At 40.3% G+C, this 16,235-nt stretch overlaps 1 long non-coding RNA gene across 4 annotated transcripts in view; it reads left to right on the top strand.

The window, feature by feature from the left end:
- Positions 1-3,875, top strand: part of LOC122994367 — a 33,085-nt gene extending 29,210 nt beyond the window's left edge. For all 4 annotated transcript variants that reach the window (XR_006406582.1, XR_006406584.1, XR_006406581.1 and 1 more), the window contains one exon: positions 1,550-3,875. This is a non-coding gene — a long non-coding RNA (uncharacterized LOC122994367). The remainder of the gene's footprint in view (positions 1-1,549) is intronic.
- The last annotated feature ends 12,360 nt before the right edge of the window (positions 3,876-16,235 follow it).

Consider the following 16,235-nt stretch of genomic DNA (forward strand, 5'->3'; position numbering starts at 1 on the left):
CGTTGGTGAGATGAAGCAAAACAGAGGTTGAAGGACAAGTCAGGTTCAGCTCCAGTTTCTGGGTAAAATGATGTGACAGGACTGGATTGTGGTGCACGATCACGCACAAAAAAAATACAGCATGACTGCAAAGTTATCATTTGCACATACACTACAATTTTGCACACATGCACACACCCAAACACATACATTTCCACAGCATGGTCATACTGTAGGGCTGTACTACTGCCTCTGCACAGGTATTAAAAAACATCCAAATCACACACATTTACACATAGAATATTTATCACTGTATGAAATGGGGGCTGACGTGTTGAGACCCACTTGTGATCTCTCATATTTATTTGCACGTGCAGCATCTTTGGCTGAACTGTACATTTCTGATCAAATAAGTCGGGAAGCAAAATAATCATACAAATCATCATCATCATACTGTTGATGAAGAAACGGCCGAATGAGCCCCCCCCCCCCCCCACCTGATTCATCTAAATTCAAGTTCTCATCTCTCCTCTTCCTCTCCCCATGCTCATCGATCATGCGTCACGAGTTGAACGGTCTCACACAGCAACTGTCCACCCTGAGCCTGCACTGTCTCCTTGTGCGTATCAACCCGAGAGTGAGCCGCGCGTAAAAAACGCGCCTTGGCACAAAAACGCACAGCACAGCTACTCTTATTTCTCCTGTTTTATTTTCTCCCCCCCACGCAACACTCACACGAAAACTCACCCAGGGTGTGAACGCAGGTCCTCCCGGCGCGTGTCTTGATGTGTGTCCGTGTATCCAGTAAAAAAAAAAAGGGGTGGGAGAACCAACAGCGGCAAAGGCGCTAACGAACTAGTGGACGGCAGCCAAACGCCACCGACTTCTCTCCTTCTTCTTTTCCTCCTCTTACCCTCCTTCTCTCTCTGCTTCCCTCACTCTTCTCCTCTTCCCCGGACCAGGTGAAGCAGCGGCTGTAATAATCCAGGCATTGTCATCAAAGCATTTGAAACACAGATGGAAAAGACTCCTTTTTTTTTTGCGCGTCACAACACGCACGCTTGGAGTTCAGAGGAATTCTCCTGTCTGACTAGAGGTGCAGTCCGGTGTATTCCGCGCTCAGAAACAGTCTGAGTGAACAGTCCACGAATTGAAAAGATCTCGAGTCTGTCGGTGTTGCTAAAGCTGAGAAAGTTTGCTCAGAATGATTGAAAAACAGCAGCTGACAGCGGGCGAGAAAAGGAGAAATAATCCAAGCACTGCCTCTTTCCCCCCTACACTCTCTGGACCAAAAAAAACTCCTTTCAGGGGGATTATAGCGCACCTGCGGCCGGAGCACAGACTCGCAGGTATCCACAAACTGCGCGCCCTCCCCTTCTTTCTGTATGTGTGTGTGTGTGTTTTAGTCCGCGTTTTTATTCCCTGTCTGCTGAGTCTCTCTGCACCACGGTCATCACTCAGTGTCAAGCCTGGCGTTGCCTCTCCAAGTAGCTCAGGAAAGCGTCTCTTTTTCACCAGCGCTCTCCTCTCACTCTCTCTCTCTTTCTCTCTCTCTCTCTCCTCTCCACAGCAAGCTCAGTCCATCCTCCTGTAGTAAAGCCACACCTCCCTGGGCAGCCATTGGCTGGGAACGGCAGAGAAGAGAGAGGAGGAGAGGGAAGGAGGTGAGGGAAGCGATGATGCGCACAGAGCAGAGGAGGAGAGAGTGGGATAGAGGGGAAAAGACGAGAGGGAAAGGATGAAGAGAGATAAACTGGATGAGAATGGAGAGGATGAAGAGGAAGATGAGAGAAGTGGGATGAAAGAGAAGTAAAAGAGGAGGGAGAGTGTGCCAGGAAAGGAGGATAAAGGAGGCTGGGTGTGTGTGTGTGTGTGTGTGTGTGTGTGTGGAGGGGGGGAGGGTGGGGGATGCAGTTTATGCACTGAGCCCTGTGTTTGAGCCCAAAGGGACAGGCTGGCTAATGAAAGTGAAAACGCTTCCCTCCTCTTTTTTTTTTTACCATCTAATTCACTCCCAGTGCTTTAGCCAAATTTGTCTGCTGCAAATCTGCATTGACTCCGGGCAAAACTGAATTCATACTGACAGTGTCCCCCATTACTGAGCAGAGTCATACACTTCTGTCCCCTTCTCTTTATAAAATCTGGTGTCTGTCAGCTGAGCAGCCTCCTCGGTGAGCCTGTGATGAATAAGTAAGTGGTTGAAGGGAGGCTGGAGAGTGGAGTGCATGTTGAATATACTGCCCAGGGGCGTCGGGGAGGGAAATAAGTAACAGCCTGAGCCGCCTCTGTAATGGGAGCAAATGAGGTGGGCCCGGATATTGCGATTGTTGTGGCGCAACCGCACGCACTAGCAGGAGAAGGCAGACAAAGATCGCTTGACAGCTCCTGGGAGAGGCTTTGATTGATGGCAACGCTCCAGGGAGTGTTTCAATATGAACTTGGTTAACTTGGAGCCACATGAAGCATTCATCACTAGCTGCCATACAGGAGCGAGATGCTCACCGCGAGCTAGGCAGCATTTTATTTCGTAAGGCACCAGGGGAACATCTTCACAGGCTCAGCGACTACCTATTTGCAGCTATTTTAAGGCTCACATCAACAAATCTCCAACATTCCCTCAAATCAAAGTATCAACAATCTGACTGCAGCGACTGCAAGTCACTCATCAAGTTTCAAGGGTCTAAGGATGGAAGGTGTCGTATGTTGCACAGACTGTAAAGGGAGAAATTTGTAATTTTGGGAAATCTAAAGTAGAATGTCTTGAATTATTATATTCACAGGACATTTATTTTAACTTTTATAACTGTGGTTAGGTACCCCACAGTTGACGTGTCTTGATGTCCTTGATCAGTTAACATTTTAGAAATTGAAACAATGTGAAACAGTTTTCGATCGGCGATACTTTATACAGAGCTTCGTCACTGCAGACATTTTGACTTGTCATAGAAGGAAAGAAACAGGGGTAACTGACAACATTAATGATGACTCAGTACCATTAAATGCCCAAATAAACCATATCAGTCAGCAGTGTTCTGCCATGAACTTGTCATTGCGGAACAGATCAGTGTGGAGCTGCTGTTGGGCGAACTGTGGACTGGTTGTCAATAAAAGACTACTCCACTGATTCACCATTGCACTGCTGTAACATTGTCTGACTCATGATGGAAAGTTTTTTTAAAAAAAAAAAAAAAAAAGGATCAACATTGATGCAGCAGAAACAGAGATATTGTCTCAGGTGTGTTATGCAAGTAATGGAAAAAAGTCAAGTAGTTTAAAAAACTATGTCTGTACACTGGATTTTTTTCCCTTCCCTGAAAATTTATTTGACTGGAAAAGGCAACATCCACTATAATAACGAGCAAATTACTGTATGTGTTGACTCCAAATTAGTTAAATCATGCTAATAACCAAGATAATCCAGATAAATGACATTATCAGAGCCTGAAAGAATCATAATCCCATGATATATCCAAAAATATAATGTTAATCTGTTGTAAAGTATACATTACTGAAAAGGAGCAATGCAGCACCATACATTATACAACATTTAATAGACCAAACAGGCAATTTAAATAAAACAATTGAATTTAAAAACATTGAATTTGAATGGGGTAATGCAACTTGATATAAACACTAACCAGCCTCAGCACATTGCCTCAAGTGACATCACTTGAGGCTAATTTATCACATTTCATACAGCTCCCTCTGGAGCCACAAAAGGCTTTATACAACTTTTTTCACATAAGCGCTAGTACTCCCCAGGACCTGTAAACACACTTTGATGTGTAAAATCGGTACAGTTCCCTTGTAACAATGTTCCTGTAATTCTCTACTCCCTCTGTTTCAGGTGTCAGTTTTTCAAAGCATTAAAAAACATTACCTGAGTCGCCCCCATAGCTTAACGTTTCAGACCCTGATCATGATCCGGCATGTCTCTGGTTGGACTTCAGCCAGGGACCACCATCTGTCATAAAGGCACAAAAATGTGCCCAAAAAGCCTTAACAAAATGTGTATTAATTGTCTAAAAGACTGATACAGTTAGTTTTGGATTTGTTCCTTACTTGTCTCTTGGTAGCTGCATAAAATTGTTTAATTTATTAAGTATTACAGACTGTTGTCTGTTCTCTTCCTGTTTAATTTGCTGTTAATGCTAAGTCAACTCTTCCTCTGTTATCTTGATGAATTTAGGATCATGACTGTGTGATTCCCACATTTCCACTGCTCTATTACCATCAGTACACTAACAGAGTCATGTCATGCTTACCCTCTTTTCTCTGACAGAAATACTGTTCTCATTCAGTAATTATATCCACTTGCTTTCACTTAGCTGTTTTTCTGAATGCTGTTAAGTTAAACTCAACATTTCCTGGGTGGATGTTTTACATTAAAAGCCTTCCAGCACCTATCGCCTCCCCATTCCTGGTATGCTTTTAATGTGAAACATCTGCAGGAAGTCTTGAGTTTCATTAACGGTAACTTAACACTGGTTAAAAAAAAACAGCAAAGTAAAGGCGACTGGAAATAATTATTCAATAAAAACACTATTTTTGTTAAAAAGAGCAGCAGAATGGTTGGTATAACATCACTTTATCATATTAATCATACTGATGGAATTGATGCTGTGGAATTGTACATTATGCTGAATTTTCCATGTGAATAGAGCAAATTCAGGTAATGTTAGTGATTCTAACCCCCCCTTAATACTATTTAACCCAGCCTTTGTTAGTGACAGGTCTTCATTTGTGCTGGCTGTGGTCATTTAATACCGACTTTTATTTAAGAATTTACAATAACTATCATGCAGCAGTCACTCCGCAAACAGTAAATTATCTCATTCTTATTTAGCATGAATGTCTCCATAACTTTCCATACTAACTTTTCATACTGTTGAACAAGACTTCCTTGGATGCGACTGGCAGAAGGGAAGTTATTTATATGGACTGACATCAGAGGAGCAGTCCAAGCCTGTTTGGCAGGGTAATAAATAAATGGAATCCCGCAACATGCACCCGAAAGCTTGCGGCTTCAGAGGGGTGAGAGACATCAGTGGGATATTGGATGGAGTCTCAAGCTTGAACAGTATCAGATGAGCAGAGTAAGCAATGTAAATTCAAATTTGGTTTCTGTCAAGGCATTCAGGGCTCAAAAAGAAGAAAATGAGTCAGGCATTGTTTTTATGTCTGTGTGCACGTACAGCACACAAACACTGTTGGGCAATTTCTGCAAAAAATATGTTTTGCCTGCTATTATTTATGTGCCTTGTCCTGTGTAATGCATCAGTGATTGACCCGTTCATTAAAAGCACTTTAAATATAGATTTGACTACACAAACAGAGCTTTTAAAGTGCACCCCTCACCTCAGTTTATATACCTATACTGGGGCCAAGCACCTCAGCACTGACAGCTATAGGAGAGCGCTTTATTGGCAGGACGAGCATCATTAGTGCAAAACTTTTTATATCATGGTTAAGGCCAAGTGTACTTTTTTTATGTCTCCTCAAGATACTCAGTGTGGGATTGCTCACTCCTGCTCTTGTAATACCCCCCCACCCACCCCCACCCTCCAACCCACCCCTCCCACTCGAAACAAATGAGGGATTAAAGCAGAGACGTCTACAACAGAAGACTGGGAGCAAGAGGATGACTGCAGCTCACTGAAATCCACAGGATATTTATTTCTTTTGTCTCGGGGCTTAGAAAGTACAACACCCACTCTTCAGCTTGATCTTTTTCTCTCTCTCTTTCTTTCTCTCTCTCTGTCTTTTTATAAATTCTTTGCCATTTGTTCTGCAGTGTGCCGTCATGTTAAATACCGGACAGCAGGGACATTTTTTCATGCATTAAATAATAATAATCACAGCCGAAAGATGTTCATATTTCTTTTCTCCATACATGCACATACAAGATTTCTTTGATACCGGAAGGGCATCTTTCTTCATAATCACCCGTGATAACAGCTATCAGAGTGAAATGCCAAAAGATGAATTAAAATGTAGATCAAAGTGGGATGCACTGTCAGATAAGTACCATTTGAATGTGTTAACATGATCATCTGAAAATGTCAGAAATGTGACTGTTGAGTACAGAAATTAAATCAAAATTCACTTTTGAGAGAAGATGTCACCAGTTGTGCTGGCAATAGTTGAGAGTTGGTAAGTTAAAATACATATATAGTATGTGCTTCACTCTGTGATGTGTGTAAAAAGCTGTAACAAATCTATACATGACTACTAGAATGTATCCTTCCGCCGCAGCTTGGCAAGGAACAAAAAAAGGGGCCGTAGCTTCGGAAGATACTGACTCAATTTAGCTAACTGCTGAAGCCTCATATTAGCTTCATATGAACATTGGAATGCGTATTTGCACAGAATGAACACTGTGGATTTTGGCCCCCATTTTTTACAGTGTAGTCGTGTTCTGGCAGAATAGCTTCAGGGTCACTATGGAGAGTAGGAATTTTTACAGCGACCGAGGCCCATTTCCATGTACATTTGGGGACGTCAGTATTGTTTTAAGACAGACTTAAAAAAGCCAAACCTATCCTTTAAGTTGACATCTGAACATATGCATCTTTACTCAGCTGATTAAACAGTGACAGTAGCTCTACAGTCGGTAATCAGTTTCTCTTGTGAAACCGAAACATACTGCTTGAATCTACTTTCCCTAAAATCTCACCTCTGTGTGGCTTGTCCAAGTTTGAGTGTGACAAAAATGGTCTCATTGCTGCTCAGCGTTGCCAGATGCTGAAAACCAAATAATCATATTAAGACTCAATAACTGTAATTTCAGGGCGAATTATCATAGATTCATATTCAAACTGCACACACTGAGTTTGTATGAATCAGTGAACCTGGACAAGTACAGGCTAGTATTTATTATGCAGGTCACATGACACACCATGCATCCAAGCATGGAAGTGAGTAGACTACAGCTCTAGCATTTTTATACCAACAAGAGTTAAAATTTTCAAGATGTTTTTATGTTGAAACATGCATGTTTCCATGCTGTTGATATAGCAAAGCACACTGTAACAATAACAGTTTACTTACATAAATATGTCTTGCGCATAGGGCTGTTGTGGTGAAGGAATTTCCCCTGCTGTGATTTAGAGTGGCTTTATTATACCTTATTTTTTGTGAAAATCAAGGTATTTTATCTGATTATGTGTCAGCCAAATGGAGCAACAGTACCTGACGAATACAGAAAACACGTGAAATCATGTTTTGGCAGCAAACAATGTTGTCCCACAGCTGAGTCCACTTAAACGTGGGATTTATGGCTGGCTGGATGCGCCTTTAGATTGAATTGTATGATTGGTGGAAAACTACTTTACCTCGCAGGTTAAATTAGTTTTAATTAATTTTTTAATTTTTAGTTAAACATATAACCGTGGCAACCTGTCATTAAAGACGCTCAGTCAAACCTCAAACAATGGAAAACATGATGGAGATATGACGTTTATTTTTGTTTTATGTATTGATTTGAGGAACGTTACAGCCTCCTCATTGCTTCGCACAGATGTTTTCATCTATCGGTGGAAGCTGGAGTTACTTTAAAATTACATGCTTCATGTATGTCATTATTTATTTGCCATGTTATTCTATCAATTCATCAACTTTTCCACCTAAGCCAAATGTAAAAACTTTTTTCCAATACTTCAACCTTTTTTTGGATTACCAGCGTTTTTCCAGGTTTTTCTTATGTGCAAATTAAACATGTGCTCAAAAACAGGTGGATGGAAGCTCAGTGGAACTCCTCTTACCTCATCATGTGGCATTGTAGCATTTACCGACGCCTGTAGCAAACATTGGACATACCATAAAAACCAGAGATAGAAGCCAAAGCAGACTAGTTGTTGTGTCTGAGCAAATTTTATAAAATTGGTGCTTTTCTGGAGAGTTAATGTGTATCATGATGCCACTGGTGTGTTGGGATTTTACACAGGAGACAAAAGGCATGGATGGTTCGATGCGCTGTCGGCTACAATACCTTCAGAAACTTAACACAAAAAATAAAAAGGAGTAAACTTTGCTTCATGACTCACTGCTTTCAATACCAGATAAAGATAAAGTTGCTCACTTTGGACAAGGTTACAGTACTGTGTTCAGTTAAACAGCAACATTTCAAGTACCAGCAACCAAAAACTGTCTGCATTACACACATGAGGTCAAGTAGGTCAACATTGGTCAAGCATTGTCCTGCATGAAGAGCAGGTGTTTCTGTCATTGTGAATTCTTGGTGGGGCGAAGGCGCTTTCTAACTCCACCCGATGCTTTTCAATGCGACTAGGGACTGTAGGACTGTCCCCTACTTTCAATCAGATGTGATGTTGGTGAGACCGTACAGTAAAATAAATCCTAAGAAATTAACATAAGTAAATGCAAAAATGTAATGTGCTATTGGCTGAATTTGCCGACAATGTCAGTTTCTATGAAATTTAAAAAGCTGACGGTGAACCTGTGAATCTTTTTAGCCTCAGGCAAACCATCCTTTCACCCTGGGGCTCCGATTGCAAAGACCCGTGAAGTCACTTTTCCTGTCTGGGCCCGTTGGCGAAGTATTTTCAAACTCTTGTGAAAAGGCAGCCAAACAGACACAGACATGCAGAAATAATATGATTTATTTTATTATTTCTCTACAAATCAGTGTATTCTTTAATGACACAAACCTGTAATCTTGCTCTACATTTGCAAAGTGAGTAAACAACGTCCTATCTCTTCAGAACGGTCCATGAAAACGTTTGAGTTTCAACCAGACAGGGTTCTACTCATTCCAAACATAAGCAGCTCACCAAGTTGGCAGGAAACACTTGCAACTTTAGTGTTGACTAGATGCTTCCTTGCCTGTCTGTTCCTGTTTGTGTGCGTGCGTGCGTGCGTGCATGGGTGTGTGTGTGCATGTGTATTAGAAGAGTGAGGTAGCTCAGGGCATTACTGGGGCAAATCTGCACCCCCACAGATGAGTCAAAGATTGAGTTCAGTTCAAGTTTACAGTGATAAACTCCTATAAAGCATGAAATGATGATATTCAAGGCTGGAATTGTATTACACCTCACATTAAGTGTATGCTGTTTAACGCCACAGGAGCAGCAAATGTAAATTCTGCTTCAGTGTACTCTGTCACTTCAGCCAACAACTCACGTCAGTTGTCAATTACCCATCAGTAATAATTCATAACATTTTCATATTAAATGTCCATTTTGCTGCTCACTGTAACTAGCTAATGTAATCTGTCCACCTCCGGTTCATTCCAAACCTGGCAGGGCTGTCATAGTTTATTGTCTCAATTAAATATTTAAAGAGTTCCAAACAAGCTAGAGTGGAGATACTTCACTCAGATGTCATGTAACATTGACATTTGTAATAGCACAAAATGCTAAAAAGTCAGTTGTACAACATAAACTTGTTAGCTGCCTTTACACAAACAAGCTTAAGACCATCAGATTTAAGTCACCAGATTTACAGACTACAGCCAGTCAAGAGATGAGCTTTGAGAATGGCATATAATGCAAACAAATTAATTGTTGCATAACCTTGTTAAAATCATGAAGGGTTAAAAATTCCAAAAAAGAAGGTTAACAAGCACTAGGTAGCTACTCAATAACATCACAATGTGTTTTACTTTTTCAGAAAGAAAGAAATTCTAAATGAGATACTGCATTGAGTTACAGGAGCTAACAGAACAGAGGCTGGCTATACACTAGCTTCCTCTGGATCTCTATAGACGTAGAGTTTCATTATCTGGGATTAATGGAGCCAATTACAGGCTACTTTTCCATTAATTCTAATTGGTGGAGCTGATTTAAGGCCCCCACTGCATTTCTGCTGATTGGTTGAGCAGTCAACAGGCTGATATTAATTCTGATTGGTAGAGCTGACTACAGGCTCTTGCATCACATACTAATCTGACAGAGAGATGCTACTAGCAGCAAAAAACTGAAATAGTACCAGAAATGTGCTCCAGGCAGGACGAACAGCAGGTTACATCTATTTCCTTTTGTATATCAGTGTTATCACTTATCAAAATTAGCTATTTTTATAAGGGAAAAAAGCTTTCCCCCTCATGAAACAGGTAGAGTGTACACCTAATCACCTGCACAGTGTGATAAATGTGTTAAACTAACTGCTGAGTGGCTGTAATGCCTCTTTGTCACTGCCACCTCTATGGGTTCCTTTCTGAGTGTCAACACATTACAAGTGTGATTCGACCACAGTGAGTGCTCTGTAACGGCAGTGAAGCCATTTCTCCTCTAATTACACCAGAAATAGAACGTGGTGGCGTACCCGCTTTTCTCCCTTTATTCCTGACCCTACGAAGGCAGCAGTCTGTAAAACATTAAAGGGCCGACAGAGGAAGAAATGAAAACATGAGCCTAACAAAATCATCTTTAATATCAGTGACAATGTCAAATATATACTGTATTTGAGTTCAACTAAAATCACAAGGCATCCCCTTTTCATTAAAAAATCATGCCAAAGTGATTAGATTTTTTGCTGGAACAAAAAAAAATAGGTCTTTGGGGATATATCACTAGTGCAATGTACTCTAATCAAGTTTGTGCTGGTAACTGTAGTGTACAAGCAAGACTGTAAAAACATTGGTTTGTGGACTCCAGTTTTGAAGCTTTGAATTTGCATTTTGACCGTCACCATCTTCGATTTTTGGAGCCAGAAGTAACCATATTTGGACAAGAGGGTGGAGCTGACCCTAACGTTAGCTGCTAGCTTTGTTTGCATGGTGCATTTACAGTCTATGGTTAGCTGTGATAATGCTAACGCTAATTTTCGTTAGCGAAAAACAGGCTTAAAACCATTAAAACAAAATGTACTTGCCAGAAAAAGTGAACATCCGACTCCTTTATCACAAACAAACGCTGAACAAGACTTTCATGAACTGAAAACACACTGAAATAGCAACAGCTACAGCTACACCTATACTCTGTGAATCTGGGGTTACACCGTGTTTATGTCACCTAATCAATGTTGTCGTCTTCATTTATTCACACATTTATTTTTCTATGTATAATTTAATTTATATATATATTTTAGTTATATATACTTTCATTTATCCATAATATAACTTGCTGCAGTGAAATAAATAAACATGTCAACTTCGTCCATCAAAAATCAGGGGACAGACTCTGCCCTGCAATTGGTGGTTGAACTTGAATGTACTGCGTTTGTCTGATTCAAGATAGCAGCACCCGGTGCAGATCTTAATGATCTTGCGTGCTACAGTGCTAGATATGTTGGCTGTAGCTGAAGAAATGGAGGCAAATGCCAATTCCTTTGCTTTTTTAGATCAGATTGAGGGCTTTGCTGAACAAATTGGAATGATATCGGCCCTGACTGACTGAAATTAGTGAAGCTGTATTCACAATCCCAGGTCCTGCTGGGTCTGTAATACTGTTCATTCACCAGTAAGAGGCTTTAACCCGCCCCCTGACTTGGATGGATGAAGTTGACACATTTATTTATTATGCTAAGTTACACTATAGAAAAATAAACGTATATATAAATAAAAAAATTATAAGTAGAAAAATAAATGTGTGAATAAATGAATGAGTAAATATATATGTGTAAACATTTACATACACACACACATATATGAATAACTAAATAAATATACAAATTTAATTAGCATTAAATTATAACATTTATAAATTTTATGTCTCATTTTATTTGTGTTCATTTATTTAAGCATTTTATTATACAATAATATATTAGTTGATTTATTTAAGCATTTAATTACATAATTATTTATGTATTTATATATTTAGTCTCGGCCCTTAAAACCCTCCATAAAAACTTCCACAACAGACTGAAAGCAGTATCTATGTGTATGTACTATCTATGGGTGTTGGGAAGCTACCTTGAAACTGTAGCTAGTGAAGCTACAATAAAAGATACTCTTCACTGGGGGTAGTTAAGCAACAGCAAACAAACTTACGTAATACAAAATTCATTCATTTGGTGTCATTTATTACTCCAGGTGTGTCCTTCAGACTGTCAGACTGAGACAAAGAGCATCCTTCATAACAATAACCCACATTGGCTTTCTTGCTTAAGTCTCCTTCTAATCTAACTTAACAAACATGAACACACGTATTGTCCTGCTGCTTGTTGAACAAGCCACCAAACGAATATTCACTGGGGAAAAGTGCACTACTAACCTCAGTTTGCGGGCTAGATAGCTAATTATCTGCTCAACCGCAGCACATTAAACAGCACGTAAACTTGCAAAAGTCACTTTGGTCCTGTTAGATACTAGTGTGGTCCTTACTTTTCAATACAGCAGCTAACAACACACTGTCTGCCCAGGATTTGACAGATGAAGTTTGATTACTTTGTCTCTCATTGTCCTGCCACCAGAGCTCAGCCTGCCAGCTGCTGTCAATCAAACACAGACAGCAACACTAGCAGGCTGAGACAGAGAGGAGCATTTTATTATTTCCTCAAAGACTTACAGTATTTTCTTCCTTTTAACAAAAAAAAAAAAAAAACTGTTGACATTACATTTAAATCATGTTGACATTATTTTTTACTGTCAAAAACGACAACTAAATCTTGTTGCTATGTCACCCCAACGCTGGTTGTCAGATGTCAAAACATTAAAAATAAAAGTCCTCCCTTTTCTCATTGTTTGCAAAAGAGGTGTAAATTACAAAGCAGATATGTATACAGTAGCATAAAAAACATGCAATTTAATTTCAGCTGTATTTTAAAACATGAGTAAATATGATGCTTATAATGCAAAACATTAACACTGTCAAACATTTAGGAAAATCTCTTGCTTATCCTCTTATTTCCAAGCTGTTTTTCATCTTTCAGTTTTGCATTTCTGCATTTTCTTAATCTTCTCTAGTCCACTTAGCAATGAATTTGTTAATTTAAATCCACTTTAGAGCTAAATTTGATTTGACTGAGTGTAACACAGTCTTCCTCTCTGTCCTCCTCGCTCTCTCTCTTGTTTCCCCCCTCCAACTAAACTCTGCCTCAATGTCACGGCAGCAAGGCAAAGACAATTAAGGTGTATAAATATGTAAATATGGTCACGGCAGCTCAGCGGGAGGAACAGCGTAATGACATTTTCTGCCCTCGTTTGGCTAATCCCCAAGACACCTCCGAATTAGAAACCTTAATGACAACCAATAACGCACAGATGGTCAAACTCTGGGGGCACACCGGCCCTTCTGATGCTGCCCAGGCTCCTTGCAGCATTGCTCTTCATGCCAACAATACACACATACTCAAACACACACACACACACAAGCATAGGGACACACAGATAAACACATGCAAACAGGCAAGCTGGCACTGGCATGCAGGGAAGCAGGCAAACAAGCGCACATGATGCAGAACACACACAGCGCACAGACACACACACACACACGGACATTTCCTAGCCAGATGCCACCCGTGCCCATGGGGGTGATCATGGTCGTAACTAGAAGGTCAAGTCTTGGCAGGCCATTTAAGGCCAGCCAGGGCACTGCTGCCGTGTGTTTTCCGTGTGTGTGTGTGGAGGTTATTGTTTGGTGTCTCAGGTAATATGTCCGGCGAGGCTTTGCGACAGATGTTGACCATCCGTCTTGCAAAGCTGACATATAGAAACACTCCCTGCTGTCACTTCTCAGGAGAGAGTTAGAGTCAACGCAGGGAAAGAGTGTCGGTGTATGTGAGGAACAGAGAAAGAGCGAGTAAGAGTAGAGGCGGAGAGCGAGATGTTTTGGCTGGTTTCCTACAGTAATTAGTTCAACCTAGCTATTTGTTCTACCTCTACCTCTATTAGATGGGAAAATGTTTCTTCGGGGAGTAAGCAAGTTTTTTTTTCAGAGGGCAAAACAGTACAAAGGAAGTAGAACGATTTGTGAGAGTTGCCAGACTAGGTCAAAAAAAGTCAAAAATAAGTGCATAATATGCCAGGGAGCTCATAGATAATGTATCAGGCAATTATTGTTTAAAATATAACATGCCTGCATGTCACACCAGTTTGATATGTGGATGATTCCTTCCTTGAAGATACATTTGCATCCTTTAAATCCCTAATAAAGACTGTGTCTGTTCAACTGTGACACTTGGGTAATGGAAAAGGACAAAACAAAAGGTTTTTGTGTTTATTATGATGATTAAAAGGAGCACATACACACTCCCTCTTTTTACTAAATAAATATTTTTGTTTCTTGTATGGGAGCATTTAAAGATATGATCCTTTAGATTGGCTCTGATCCTGGTTGATTTGACAATGCACTATTCACCTTATATATGCTTCCATTAGGTAATATTATTAGGAAACACATTTTCATTGTTATGCAGATGATACTCAATTAGATTTATCAATGAAGCCAGATGCAACCAATCAGTTAACTAAACTCTAAATATGCCTTAAGGACATAAAGACCTGGATGACCTGCAATTTTCTGCTACTAAACTCAGATAAAACTGACGTTATTGTGTTTGGCCCTAAACACCTTAGAAACACATTATCTAATGATATAGCTACTCTAGATGGCATTACCCTGGCCTCCAGCACAGATTTCCAGAACTGCCTTGTTTCACTTGTGTAACATTGTAAAAATCAGGCACATCCTGTCTCAAAAAGATGCAGAAAAACTAGTCCACGCATTTGTTACTTCTAGGCTGGATTATTTCAATTCCTTATTATCAGGCTGCCCTAACAAGTCTCTAAAGACCCTCCAGCTGGTGCAGAATGAAGCTGCATGTGTCCTGACAAAAACTAGAAAAAGAGATCATATTTCTCCCATACAGCTTCTCTGTACTGGCTCCCTGTAAAATCTAAAATAGAATTTAAAATCCTTCTCCTCACCTACAAAGCTCTTAATGGTCAGACGCTGTCATATCTTAAAGAGCTCATAGTACCCTATTACCCCACTAGAACAATTCTGTTCCCAGAATGCAGCCTTACTTGTGGTTCCTAGAGTCTCCAAAAGTAGAATGGGAGGCAGAGCCTCCAGCTATCAGGCTCCATCTTCTTCTTTGGTCTGGGACACAGACACCCTCTCTACATTTAAGAGTCGGCTTAAAACTTGCCTTTTTGATAAAGCTTATGGTTAGGGCTGACCAGGCTCGCCTTGGACTGCTGGGGTACTTCCCATGATGCACTGAGCTCCTCTCTCCTCCTCCCCCTCTCCATCAGTATTCATTCATGCCCCATTAATGAATGTTACTAACTTGGCATCCATAGTTTTGTGCTTTCTCATCTCGCAGGAGACTTTCATTTGCAGACCACCTGCTGCCCCTGTGGCTCAGCTTGACACCCACTGCTACTACTATTGTTATTAATCATATGTGGACACTGCAACCACTATTATTATTAGTCATATTTCTATTATTATAATTGTTATTGTTATTATTGTTGTTGCTGTGCTTCTCTGTGTCTTTCTCTCCACCTCCCTCTTTCTCAACCCAACCAATCAAGGCAGATGGTCACCCACCTAGAGCCTGGTTCTGCTTGAGGTTTCTTCCCGTTAAAGGGGAGTTTTTCCTTGCTGCTGTTGCCAAGTGCTTGTTCATGGGGGAATGTTGGATCTCTGTAAATTAAAGAGTACAGTCTAGACCTGCTCTATGTGAAAAGTGCCCTGAGATAACTTCTGTTGTGATTTGGAACTATATAGATAAAACTGACTTGAGGTGACTTAACTATAATAAAACAGGTCCCAGAGTTCCATTTATTTATTGACCGCTGGGGGCAGCAAACACTGCTTGAGTGGCTACACTGTGAAATATGTAACAGAAGAGAAGAAACTTGTTTATTTACAGTGCAGCCAACTAACTGTGGGCTCAGAGGATTCATGGTGTTATGTTTTGATAAGACTGAATATTTGACTGAACTTGGGATCAAATATTTTCCCCATTACATGAAATGTGTTTGTCTGGACCAGCTATTATCGTCAAAATCACCTCCATCATGTGCATGCATTGTTTCTTCTCTTTCTGTGCAGGTATGCACTCCCCCAGTGTGCATGAAAACTACTATATAGAAAGGTCATTATAGAATGAAAATATTAGAGATGTCCTGAGCCAATCCTTAGGATCAGTATCGGAGCTGCTTCAGGACATGGATTGGTATTGGCTAAAATAAACCTGATCAAATGCCAATCTTGTCATTACTGCAATGATTAGAGCTTCAATGACTGATTAGTTGATTGACAGAAAACTGTGGGTAGCTTGATAATCAATTTGAGTCATTTTTTAAGAAAAAATGTTAAAATTATCGGGTTCCGGCTTCTTAAATG

The sequence above is a fragment of the Thunnus albacares genome, chromosome 12 (genome assembly GCF_914725855.1).
Source record: "Thunnus albacares chromosome 12, fThuAlb1.1, whole genome shotgun sequence".
NCBI classification, from domain to species: Eukaryota; Metazoa; Chordata; class Actinopteri; order Scombriformes; family Scombridae; genus Thunnus; species Thunnus albacares.